Source organism: Anser brachyrhynchus, assembly GCF_964034855.1.
Source record: "Anser brachyrhynchus genome assembly, chromosome: 3".
Classification (NCBI taxonomy): domain Eukaryota; kingdom Metazoa; phylum Chordata; class Aves; order Anseriformes; family Anatidae; genus Anser; species Anser brachyrhynchus.
In genome coordinates, this window is record NC_137696.1 from 111,643,823 (window position 1) to 111,656,085 (window position 12,263).

The window sequence follows — 12,263 nt, forward strand, 5'->3', positions numbered from 1 at the left end:
TCAGGAATTAATTTCTGTCTGAAATTTCTTCTAAGATATTTCTTTTCAACTGCCACATTAAAAGAAAGTGCTTTAGGGGCCAAAGAAAAACTATCCTGTTTTGACATACCTGGAAGTGAATATTTATTATGTCTAATATGAAATGTTTCTTGAAAATCAAATTATTTTTTCCTTCCAAAGTATTCTTAATATTTAAAAAAACTGAAAACCAAGTGAAATGTCAACTTTTTTTTTTTTTTTTAGTCAAAACAGTTAAAGTGATTTCAGTGTCTTTTAAATTGCTTTATTTTTTCCCTTTGTTTTTGCTTTAGTTCTTTTTGATGGGAGAAAAAGAAAAAAAAAAAAAAAAGGAAATCATTCTATTTCCCATGAAATAGAAAATCTGGTGTCTGCCCTGCTTTACTCCCATGGGAACAGCATAGCAGATGTACAAAAAGGATTAATGTTATATAACAGAAAAGTTTAACCAACACTAGACTACTAAGCTGTTCAGTAACTACCCTCATCTTAACCATCCCGTGCCATACAGCAGGGAGATGAGCCTGAAATATAAGCTGTCAGCCTAAGCATCTTTGAACAGGGGGTTCCAGAGTGCTGAAGCATGGTCTGGCAGTGGTATGTCTCTGTCAATAGATTAATACTGGGAAACTGGACAGCAATTGAGCTGTTATGTGCTGATGCATGAAAGTATGATTTTGTGCTGGAAATCAGATATTGGAGAAGATTGTCTTCATGTCCTTATCAATTAATGCCTAAAACAACCACAACAAAACGCATGAAAAGACTGAAGCCATGCAAATTCAATCAATTTATTTTTTCATAGAAATAAAACAGTAAATTGTTCAATGTAATGCACTCTGACTCCATCGTATTAATAATGTGTAGTTCCTGCATTGCCATTGAGCAGCTGGATCTGGGGATGTGCTTACTCTCAGCTTCGTAAACAGAGAAAAAAAAATAAGAAAAAAAAAAAAAAAAAGAAGAAGAAGAAAGATGGATTTAGGCATTTTTTTCCATCCCTCATTACTTGAATTACTGTTGCCCTGGGATTGGAAGGTGGGAGAGGACAGACTAAGATTTCAGAGACAAAGAAGTGAGTGCACTTGGCAGTGTAGAGTAGAGCAGGGGAATTTTTCTGTACAAATTCTGTTCCTTTCTTCCATCTTCTTGCAGGTCTGCTGTTTTCATCTGCAGGAGGATGTGTGCCTCCTCTGCTCTCACAGGCTGGATGTCGTTAAGCTCTGGTCAGTCCAGAGAATAAATAATTCTTTTGGTCTAGATTTTCACAAGAACAGCCAGGAGGTCTTTCAGGTTGAGGGGGAATGAAGTTGTTAAATCTGCTGCTGGTCACAAGTGCATTATTGATTTATCTGACTAATGCAATTCACCCTTTATTGTGTGAATAGGCACAGTGTGAATATTGTAGAATTCCCTCCTTTGACCTTGACATTAGATTGTGCAAGATTGTTTTGTCTCTTCACCCAGTTAACTTTTCTGTTTTCTTGGTGAGTTGTGAAGGCTGCCCATTAGCAACAAATGTGTTTGTATTTATGAAGAAGTTACTTGGGGACTCAGGTAACTCAGTAAGAAAAGTCCAGTACAGTTCATCAGCAAGACACCATTTTATAAATGTCTCCTTTTATGCCCTTACTGTATTCAAAAATGGCTGTACCATGAAAAGCTTTGTTATCTATTACCAGCGACCTGAGCCATCTTTCTCTGGTTCTGGCTGTAAGGTGTCCCTGGAAGAAATACAATCAGTAAAACTCTGTATCTTCCAGAGCAAGTCCATTTTCCTTGGAAGCAGGTTTCTAGTTTGTAAATAAAACTTCCTTCCCTAAAGGATGCATGTCTCTTCAGCCCTGGCTTGGAGGTGAATAGTCTCTCATAAATACAAAAGACAGATTCTTTTCTTATGTATCACTGGTCAATTTATCATTAAGTTCCTGTAGATGAAGCTAGTTTGAATCTCCAAGCTGTTTCCTGTAAAGCAAGAGGTAGGTTCGGTCACTGCCTGAAGTCTGTCATGGGAATTGAAGCTGAGCCAACAAGCAACCTTCACAGTGTTCTCATCCTGGGAAAGTAAAACATGTCAGCGGAGGAGTTTAACAGATTTGTTGTCACAAACATCATTTTGAAACAGAAGGCGAGCTTGTCTCATAGTGCAGTTTGGGAGCCCCACGATTAATACTGCTGTTCAGCCAGCATGGGTGCTTATCCTCATGTACTACAGCATTTGATTGCTGGGCTGACACCAGGGGCCCTTGGTTAAAGGAACAGTGTGCCTGGTCTTGGATAGGGCTGTTTGTGCAGTGCCTGCCACACGCACACTGTTTAAGCTGCTGTAACTCTGACCTCTGGAAAAGACCAAAAGCAAGAATCTCCTGTCCTCAGGTAGTACTCTGCAGCTCCCTTCAGCCTTCTCTGCAACATGAAGCATCTTCATACACTTTCATTGTGTCCTCTTCTGCAGCAGTTTCTCCCACCCCTGCACTGACTTCTCTCTGTCTACTTCAAGTGGCCTTTTTTGTTTTCTTTGCTCTGCATAGGGGATTTCTATGTGGTTTGAATTTTCAGTGAGAACGGTTGGCTGTGGTGATGCTGGTTACTAATTTTCTTTTCTTTCTTTCTTTCTTTCTTTCTTTCTTTCTTTCTTTCTTTCTTTCTTTCTTTCTTTCTTTCTTTCTTTCTTTCTTTCTTTCTTTCTTTCTTTCTTTCTTTCTTTCTTTCTCTTTCTTATTCTTTCTTATTCTCTCTCTCTCTTTTTTTTCCCCTCCAAATACAGTATTTCTATGAGGGGTTTATAAAATTAATAATTACTGGTGAGAAGTGAGGCCAAAAGGCAATGTATTGCATAAAGAATTTTTAAATTTAATTGAGTTGGTACACTAAGTATCTAAGTCATATAATTCTTTTACAGAGAAAGCAGTGATGGATGCTATAAAGGCATTAAGCAGGACTTTGGAGAAACTGACATAGTTAGAAAAAACCCTCAGGAGCATGGGGAGAATTTAGGGAAGTCTTTGGGCCTCATAATAGAGTGATGTGGGAACAAAAGGCTGAGAAGGAAATAAATGATATGACATTAACACAGAGTAAGGAAAATTTACTTATATCAAGGTTGGAAAAGAAAGAAAGAAAAAGAAGAAGGAAGGAAGGAAGGAAGGAAGGAAGGAAGGAAGGAAGGAAGGAAGGAAGGAAGGAAGGAAGGAAGGAAGGAAAGAAAGAGAAAAGAAAAGAAAGAAAGAAAGAAAGAAAGAAAGAAAGAAAGAAAGAAGAAGAAAGAAAGAAAGAAAGAAAGAAAGAAAGAAAAGAAGGAAGAAAGAAGAAAAAGAAAAAGAAAGGAAGAAAGAAGAAAGAAAGGAGAAAGGAAGAAAGGAAGAAAGGAAGAAAGGAAGAAAGGAGAAAGGAAGAAAGGAAGAAAGGAAGAAAGGAAGAAAGGAAGAAGGAAAGAAAGGAAGAAAGGAAAGAAAGGAAGAAAGGAAAGAAAGAAAGAAAGAAAGAAAGAAAGAAAGAAAGAAAGAAAAAGAAAGGAAGAAAGAAAGGAAGAAAAAGAAAGAAGAAAGAAAGAAAGAAAGAAAGAAGAAGAGAAAGAAAGAAAGAAAAGAAAAGAATAAGAAAGAAGAGAAAGAAAGAAGAAGAAAGAAAGAAAGAAAGAAAGAAAGAAAGAAAGAAAGAAAGAAAGAAAGAAAGAAAGAAAGAAAGAAAGAAAGAAAGAAAGAAAGAAAGAAAGAAAGAAAGAAAGAAAGAAGAAAGAAAGAACTGCTAACAAAAGAGGAAATGTAGAGTGTAGGAGGGAACCTCTTTATCTTACCTTCTTGCATTCACAATTTGTTGAGGTTTGGAAGAGATGCCCAGGTCACTGATTTCCTACTCAGCATGTGATAGTTATATCATGGAGTTCTCTTCTCATTGTTCTTTCAATATTTGCTCTGTTCCTTAAGTCCACCAGAGCTATTGCTTCACATGAGAAATTAATAGATTAATTCTTGAAAGCTTAGTGACAAAAATGGTGAAAAGTACAAGGAGATGTTCTCACTCTCATGAAGAAGACCTATTCTTTGCAGAATCCTTTCATCACTCTTTCACTTATTTTCAATTCACTGGGCCAATAATACTCATCATCCTCATTGCAAAAGACAATCACTATATTGTTAAAATAAGTATAATAATGGTTGTGTCATAAAAAAGACAGCATGAGGGAGGTGTATAGAAAATGCTCAAATTGTAGTTAGTAATAGCAATAAACACATGAAAAAATGGCAGCATTATTTCAAATTTAGGAGAGTTAGTATCCCCATTAAAAAGAGTCAGTCAAACCTAAAGCATTAGTAACCTTTATATTAGAGGTATGCCATTTTTGTTTTTCATATATATGTTCTTTTCCTAATACATTATTAAGAAACCAAATTCTGAAGTCCTTAACTCATTTTTTATTCACTTATCATTCAGACAAAACTCTAATCAACTTCAGTCAAGACCTTTCCCCAGCATGGTAGATGGGCTGTGTCATGTTTTACTGCCATCAGATGATAATAAAAAGTTACCACTGTAAAATATAATGAGGTAAAGGACATTTTATGCTCAATGATTTAATAACACTTTGAGCTTATATTGTGCCAGCCAGGCAAGGCTTCCAAAGTGCTTTACAAATGCTAGTGAATGCATTTGAAGAATGAGGTCTGTGATGAAGTAAATGAAAGGTTATTGCAGCTTTCCTGATAAACAGGCACTGTCAGGTTTAATAGACAAAACACTAGTCTCTTTTAAAGAAAGGCACACAAGGCCCAGGCATTTCTAGGTGTGCTGTGGTTCTGTTTCAATGTGGGCACATGATTACAAGCTTTGCACAGATTTCCTAATGCCCAGTCCTCTTCTACATTGATTGAGAAGCTATTATGTCTTAGAATGGTCTCTTATGCAGAATTTTCCTCCGTCTCCCACATTCCTTCAAGCTGTCTTTCTTGGTTCATTCGTTCATTCTTATCACTGATACACAGGGAGCAAAAACCCATTTCCAGCAATACAGGATGACCATCCGCTTAGTTTGAGGTAATGTTGGTCTCCTTTTCAGAACTACCAAATTATTTTTACTGTGTTTCAGCAAATTAAATTCAAGCAAAAATTAAAACATAAGGAAATATAGCACAGATATTGAGTTATTTCTACCCAAACTTGTTGATTTATTCTTATTATTTTTTATAGTTCTTTGAACAGAAGATGAAAATATCTGAGTCAGGAGCCTTCTGCTCACAGTGGAAATGTTCAAAATGTAATCATAAAATTCTATTACACTGTCATTGTCTTTTCAGACCTTCTACTCAGAGTAGCTTGCTTACCGTCAGAGATCAGAGATCACAGCCTGGTACAGCCACAGACTTACAATGAATGAAAGAACACATTAGTATTTGTTGAAGGCTAAAGCCAAGGCTTTTCTTTATTATGTATTACAGCAAGGTGCTTTAGGTGCACAGCTGCAATTGTAATAAGAAACTATCAGAGATGTGGTATCAGTTCTGAGTAATACAGAGATACCAAGCCCTACACAGTATGTTTGAGATGGAAAAGATCTACTATTTCAGAGAATCTATATCCATGCTGTGGTGAGATAATATATTTTTTCTGCCTAATCTTTTGTGGTGTCAACTTCCATTAAGGTGATTGTTAATCTCTTTGACTCCTACTCATTCACTCTCATGGCTTCATGGGACCTCCAGTCCCAACCAGCACAGATAGATCCCTTACATTCCAAAAACCTTTACCAAGAAAGACCCACGTACAATGCTCACTTTTGTCTTATAATCAAAGCATAGCCTAATATATCACACCAGATTTCATCTAATGTAGCCTGCCCATTTGTCTTTTCTGTGGCCTCCAGGCAATAGATGCCTGTGACTTCATTGTGTTTTTTTCCTTTTAGTCCTCTCTTTTGTTTCACCTCCAGGTCTTCCAGAGTTAATGTGTCACACCTCTTCTCCCCAGTGCCTTCCCTTTACTGAATTTCTTGCAGCAGTTGGTCTTTCCTGCTTACCCCTGGATCTGCCACACTCAGAACTTTGTTTCCTCTGTTATCTGATCCTGAGGGTCTCCAGAGAAAATGTATTCAGTCTGTATTCTGTGTGTCACTGTCTTTTTCACAAAGCATTTTAACTTCTTCCTCACTGATTTCCAAGTTCACAGCCTTTGGCATCCACTTGTCTCTACATTTTGATTAGATGAGCTATGCTAAAAATCACGTTAATGTATGTATAAATTATATAAATAACTGTGCAGAAGCCCAAAGCTGTTCTGCTTCCTGTAAAAGACAGTATTTCAGTGAGTAGTAGGACATAAATGATAAAATTCACAATAGGTTTAAATTAAATTAAGACTGTTGTTAGTGAAATAAAATTATCTGTACAAGCAAAATCTAAAATCACAGCTCTTATTTTTCTAGAAATTCTGTAACAGTTTAGTTAAAAGTTTACTAGTTTACTGTTTTGTTGTTGTTGTATTTTTCTTATGTTTGTTTTTGTGTGCATGTACTGTTAATATTTTATAGTGATATTTCATTTATTTTATGTAAAAATATGTATTTTAAATTCCTTTTAGCAGTTGAGAGCATTTTATTGTGAGGCAGGAACTGATACACTCTCTGTTTCCTGAAAGGAACCTTCCAGTCCCAGAGTGACCCTTTGGTAGCTATTCTCAGCATTGGTGAGTCATTCATTAGAGCTTTTGAGTCATAGATGGTATCAGTTTCACATAGACATCAGAATCACAACTGTACTTGCTATGTAAGAAATGAAAGTAGCAGTGGGAGATAAATTACTTCAGCAAAACTTCTCCCTTTTCTTGCTTTTCCACATCCTAATTTCATATCATCTTGAAGCCTGTGGACATTCATTATTGAAATGTATTTTGTCACCTGCAAGCTTTATTTTGATCAGCTTGATAGGAAAAAATCAAATTTATTGGGCTTGGTTATTCTGTAGCTGGAACAGATTTCTCCAGGCAAAGGGTATTTTACCATGCCATTGAATGAGACCCTATTCCTTTGAGAGATTATAGTGAATAGTCAAAGGGTAAGTGAAGTGCTCTTTTTGGTAGAACTGATTCTGGGACAAAGTTCTGTCTATTCACGAGTCATAAAAGAGGTTAAGGTAAATCTATTTGTTAGATGAATCTTAAGCAATGAATGAATGACATTTTTATTAATTTCACTTCATTTATAGATTTGCCTGCAAGTGGCAACCTTTTCTACTTTTATTTAATGAAATGCACAGAAAAGATTCAGTATAAGTGAAATGAAATGTACAAATCCTCCTTTGGAAACAAATTTTGCTGTTCTTCAGTGCCAACCGCATTTCATGTTCAGAGTCTGTTACCTGTAAAGATGTCACTTTTGCTCTTTTAGAATGAAAAACTCTTTTCTTTTTTTTTTTTTTTTTTTCAGAAACATCTCCTGGTTTCTGTGATGAACATAGTACCTACATTGAAGAAGAACTCTCCTACGTTTTTTTTTTGTTTTTTTTTTTTTTTTAAAGATTTCATCTTTAGTCTCCTCAAACAGAGATTCTGGTTTTAGTAAGCATAATTTTCATTTTAAAAGGATAGCCTATTAGCCTGTTGGGGGGATAAAAAGGATTGAAGTACATGATTGTTGCAGATCTGCAACAGTGAAACATAACGGCTGATGGACAGGTGCTTGCTTTTATGGTTTCTGGTACAGTGTCTGTACTTGGGCTCACTCTGCTGGGTTTGCAGGTGGCTGTGGTTTCAAAGGGGCTGTGGGAACAGGACTGAAATAATAAAGCACTCTTTTAGTGGGTGTTGCTCTCTGTAGACTGCTTACAGCAAGAAATTTGCCATTGTGTCCAGGTCTCAACAACACCTGGAATTTTCCAGAGAATATTTTTCCAAGAAAGTGCAGTTTCTACAAAAATCAGCATATTCTAGAAAATATTGTATATATGTTTTATTTATTTATTTATTTCCACCAGAGAAAATTGTGTTAAATATTAAATATTGTGTTTGGTTTAGCTTGTCCAAGGTGAATCAGAATTCACAATTTCTTTTTTTTTTTTTTTTTTTTATTGGATACTCCTTTTCCAATAATATCAATAGTTGCACAAATAGGTGAACAAATAAAAATAGTTAAAATGCTTAATATGATGTTTGCTCAGGTGACAAAATTTTGGGGTCACCAATTTGTGTCTTCATTTTGGTTCCCTTTTGACATTATTTACAAGATCAAAACAAAGTCCATAGAGTTAGGAGCTTTGTAACCCTGTTTTCTCTGAGGATTTCCTTAGCTTGCTGAACACCTCTGCAGTAGTCCATGAAACTTGAGAGATTTCAAAAATATTTACAAGCCTATTGCAATGCTGGGAATGATATTGCTATTTTTCAGAGGAAAAAAATCCTATGATTGTGAGGAAAATGTGGAGAAAGACTAGCTGCTGCTGAAAATTTATGTCTGCAGCTTTACCTTTACTCTACTGCCTTTAGTTATGCAGTAGCAGTAACACTGCTTAGAAAATAGAGCAGCCATCTAAAATATGTCCATCTTTAACTTCTACACTGCTGTGAGGAGCATCTGCTTTGCTGTAGTGTGAATGAAGATAAATCATTAATTTAAATGGACCCTTAGACTCTAAACTTAATCTTTCTTATTGGCTCCTCAGAATATTTTCCCCCAGCCTAAAGCTTGCCTTCAGAAAACAAAAGCAGCCTCTCTTTGCAAATTCAACACTGGAACATTGCATTGGCTGGATCAAGGTTAGGCTGAAGAGAAACAAAGGTTTAACTGAGCACCTGATAAAGACTATTCTTTGAAAAGCAGCTCACAATGGGGAAAAATAGGGAGCAGTAGATTATTTGTATGCCAGATGCAGTCTCTTTATGGACTTGATAGGAGCTGCACGCAGTTGTGTTTAAGCAAAGTTGAAGGGAGCTGTTCAGAGGGGATTTAATTGTGCTTCTTGAAAACTGGAAAGTGAAGAAAGAGCAGGGTTTACCAAGCGAGGGACAAATTCTGCCTTAACCAGCTCACATATAACCCTGTTGATGTTTAACAGACACTCGTTCAAACTATTTCATTGAAACTGATGCAGATCTACTCTGTCTGAAAGCAAACTTATAAACATTTATCATTCAAATACATATTTTATACTTGATTCAAAAACCTCTGTAGTGAATGAAAACTTTTCCACTGATTATGAAGGACTATTTTTTTCAGGCTCTAAATGATAATTTCAACCCAGCAAATGATGGCTCCAGCTTTCTGTCCCATGTAGAGAGGATCAAGAAGGTCAATTTTGTTTCCCCTCTGAAAAAGAATTTTAATTAATTAACCAGAGTTTTAAAATATGGGAATGCTTTATAAAGTTCTGATTCAGAAGGCTTGTTCAGGTTTATCATGATGGAAAAAGCAACAACTAATGACACTAACAGGAGCTAGAGGTAGGCAAGTTGAAACAAAGAGAATGTAAAATTATTGCTAAGCAAGATGCACTTCTCAGCTGTGATGAGAACAGCCAGATTAGACATAATTCATATCTATGAATATTCCTTAATAAGTGAAGATGCAGAGATATTTTGAGAGCTGAAAAAGGCAAAAAGACCTGAGGTCCAGCTTTTCTAAAACACGCACACAGAAAGTCACAGTGTCAATCCATCTCTTCAGAAACAGAAAGGAGATCTAAAAACTATTCTGTAAACAGACTTACTTTCTGCCAATTTATTATTACTAAAATTGTTCTGTATCCAATCCATCTGTCTTAACTTCATGACAGAGAATAAAATAATCTTGAAGTTTAGAATCATTAAGTAGTCTATAATCACTCTACCTTTTGAACTTCCGGGTTTAAATCCTAACAGGATTTATATAAATATATAATCGCATTTAACAAAAAATAGAACTTGCTTCATGACACAATGAGCATAGCTTTCATTTAAGAAAGCAGATTTTGTAGCCTACTAGATTCATTGTTATCAACACAATTAATGATTCAGAAACACATTAAAATCTTAGCCTGTATTGCCTTCATTGTACATAATTTAAAGTCTAATCTGTACTTGCTTTATGGAAGGTCAAAGATGCTCTGAAATAAAAAGTAAACTTTCAAAATTCCTGTATTTACTAAGAGAATGAAGAAAAAAATATTAAAAGAAAATTTTAAATAATTGAAAAAAATGTTTCTGTTTGTTAACAGATAAAAATAATGCACTCAAAATGAACTCATCCTAAAGCATATCATCTTCATTTCCCCTGTCCTGATGGGGGTGATTCTGTCTATAATAAACAAGATAATCCACCCTCTGTTGTTTGACTCTCCTTGGACTGGATGTACCATTTGTCATGATGGAGATACCTGAGATACCACAGGTAAAGTTATGGAAGATGTTTTCAGTTAAACAGGTGTTATAAGCCTACTTTTTCTTAAAATAAACAAATGAAAGAATAACACAGAAACAAAACCCTAGGACTTAACAGTTTAGTAATATTTGCTTTCTCTCCTGTTTTGCAAAATGGCAGGTTAATACAGTAAAATAATCCCTCTTCCCCTCCCAAGCTTTTGTACTTGCATGCAATATATTGCATTTTTCTGCTAACTTGTAGCTACAACTTTGGACGCCTAATGAAGAAATTCTTGTAAGGGAAATCCCTGAATTACTTATATATGCAAGAAAGACTGTTTAAAGACAAGCAAAATGAATCTGTCTCCTGAGCTGTCTGTTTTTCTTTATTAAAGGTAAAAAAAAAAGTAAAAAAAAAAAGTAGGCTTCTATTTGAAGAGAACTATTTCATTAGACATTTAAGAACAAGTTAAGGTACTTAAAAGTGACAGATTAGATTTTTTATTATTTTATTTTATTTTGTATCACTATTTTGGAAGAAAAATTCTGGAATCTCTACCTTATCCATATCCTCTTCACCTGTTCTTCAAGACTCAGACATCTATAACTTTTATATAGATAAAGATTGTCTATATTATGGTTTGATATTTTTTTCCAGAAGGAAAAGAAATGCATAAACCAGTGTAGGACAGAAAAACAATCCTGCCTTGTTCAGGGTGAGGGGACTCCCTCCTTATTTAAATGTGCTATGCGACTTGAGAGGTCTGAGCCACATAGGAAAGCCAAGGCTCTTGAGTGAGTGGTACCTCCTGAGGATAGCAGACACAGAACTGCTTTTAGATGGCTTTTTTGCTTAGTTGATTTGGGCTAGGCTGTAGAGCACTATGTGAGTGTGTAAAGATATTGGGCTGTCAACAGAGCAATACAATATTTATTAGGGAATCCTAATTCTCTGCAGCAGGAAAGAAGAAAGGCAGTACTACCTACTCACTTCTTCACGAGAGGAAAACTCCTTGAGCTACAAAAAAGGAGACCATGGATTTATATTAGTCAGATCTACTGACTTCGGCTTTTATTTTCATGCACTTAGCCACTTATACTAAATAAATCCATGCTTGCCTTCTTAGCTAGGAACATTCAAGTATGAACTGCTATCATATTTTATAAATAAGCTAAAGGAAAGGTCATGGATTGCCTCAGGAACAGAACCCAAGACCTAATGCAATAAGTTTTAATCTTAACAAATCATCCGTATGGCCTCAGATTGAATATGCTTTTCACAATAAATCTCTAGCTACTAATCCACACTTTTATTCTGCAGTCAAGGATAACTACCAAGACTCCTGATCTCTAGAATGACAATTAGGCAGGAGTTACATGATCTAGGCTGAATACCTGTACTGAGATCTCTTCTCACAACTGAGGGTGATAGAATAAAACGTCTTCAAATAAATTTACCTTGTGAATAAAAACATCATAATTGCATGGAAGTGTTTTTTTTTTTATATTTTCTTCTATTACATTTTATTTATTTTTGGTCACGTCATGAGAAATTATGCCAGAATACATAGTTCTGATACAAGAAATATTAGCATCCAAAAATTACCAAAAAGCTAGTATTAAGGTACTTAATCTCCCTTCCTTGACCTGGCAATTTACTCACTGGCGTTTACTAAACTCATAAAGAAGAGAAAAAAAATCACTAACAAAAATATTTAGTGACACTAAAAGGTGCACGAGACACATCCTATGAACTCAGAACCTGAGAAATCAGATGTTGAAAAAGAAGTTTCCTGAACTCCTTGTCACTTTTTCATTGCCTGAAATGCTGTCAGCAACATTCCCTGAAAACACATGAACTTTCTACTTTCATCTACAACAAACAGAAAAAGAAACTTATTCCAGCTCACAGATTGGTTTAT

At 35.5% G+C, this 12,263-nt stretch overlaps 1 long non-coding RNA gene across 2 annotated transcripts in view; it reads right to left on the reverse strand.

The window, feature by feature from the left end:
- Nucleotides 1-358: 358 nt before the first annotated feature.
- The window catches only part of LOC308193457, a 228,476-nt gene continuing 216,571 nt past the window's right edge, over nucleotides 359-12,263 (reverse strand). For both annotated transcript variants that reach the window (XR_013949645.1, XR_013949646.1), the window contains exons 2-3: nucleotides 3,815-3,960; nucleotides 359-2,074 (exon numbers count right to left, since the gene is read on the reverse strand). This is a non-coding gene — a long non-coding RNA (uncharacterized lncRNA). The remainder of the gene's footprint in view (nucleotides 2,075-3,814; nucleotides 3,961-12,263) is intronic.